The following is a 1063-nucleotide window of genomic DNA, read 5'->3' as shown; positions in this document are numbered from 1 at the left end:
TGACACACACTGACCACCAGGGGGCAGACGCTCAATGCAGGAGCTGCCCTCTGGTGGTCAGTGTGCTCCCACTGGGGGAGCTCTGCTCAGCCACAAGCCAGGCTGATGGCTGCCAGCACAGCAGTGGTGGTGGGAGCCTCTCCTGCCTCCTCAGCAGCGCTAAGGATGTCCGACTGCAGCTTAGGCCTGCTCCCCGCTGGCAAGTGGACGTCCCCCGAGGGCTCCTGTGCTGCCAGAGGGATGTCTGATTGCCAGCTTAGGCCCAATCCCCCGGGGAGCGGACCCTAGCCAGCAGGTGGTCATCCCCTGAGGGGTTCCCAGACTGCGAGAGGGCACAGGCCAGGCTGAGGGACACCCCCCCAACCCCCGTGCACAAATTTTTATGCACCGGGCCTCTAGTATATATATATACACGACCCTGATATGCAAATAGCGGAACAACCGAACAACCAGTTGCCATGATGTGCGCTGACCACCAGGGGGCGAGCGAAGAACATGGCGGGCGTCTGCTGTGGTGGGATGGTGGAGCAGGTGAGTGGGGGCGCCAGACCAAGGTGGGGCTGGTCACTGTCATCGGGGCGAGCCTCTGGTGGTGACTGAAAATGCTTTGCTCCCGTGAGCTCACACCTGCTGCCCCTGTTGGCCCCGCTGACCGCACCTGGATCGCCCCTGAGGGCTTCGCCACCTCCCCCTGCTCCTGAGGGGCGATTGGGCAGCAGCCGCCTCTCGAACCCGCTGCTGCCGCCAGCCCCAATCGCTCCACACTGTCAGCGGGCAGGGTCAACGCCTGGGAGGAGCGGGGCTGCCAGCAGAAGGGGACAGGGGCGTGTCGGGAGGGGGAGGGGCGGATGGCCCACAGTTCCTTCCAAGGTGCACGAATTTGTGCACTGGGTCCCTAGGAATATATCTTAAAAAAAACACCTCAAACCGTGCCCCTCCGCTGGGAACCTCCCATGGCTCCCGTCCCCTCAGATGACATTGCAGACGTCACCCCTCCTCACACTGCGACCCCGCGGACACCCCGCCCAGGCTCCCGAGGCCCCTACACCCGCGGGCCCTCCCC

Source organism: Myotis brandtii, unplaced genomic scaffold (assembly GCF_000412655.1).
Source record: "Myotis brandtii unplaced genomic scaffold, ASM41265v1 scaffold1554, whole genome shotgun sequence".
NCBI classification, from domain to species: domain Eukaryota; kingdom Metazoa; phylum Chordata; class Mammalia; order Chiroptera; family Vespertilionidae; genus Myotis; species Myotis brandtii.
This window is presented reverse-complemented; position numbering follows the sequence as displayed.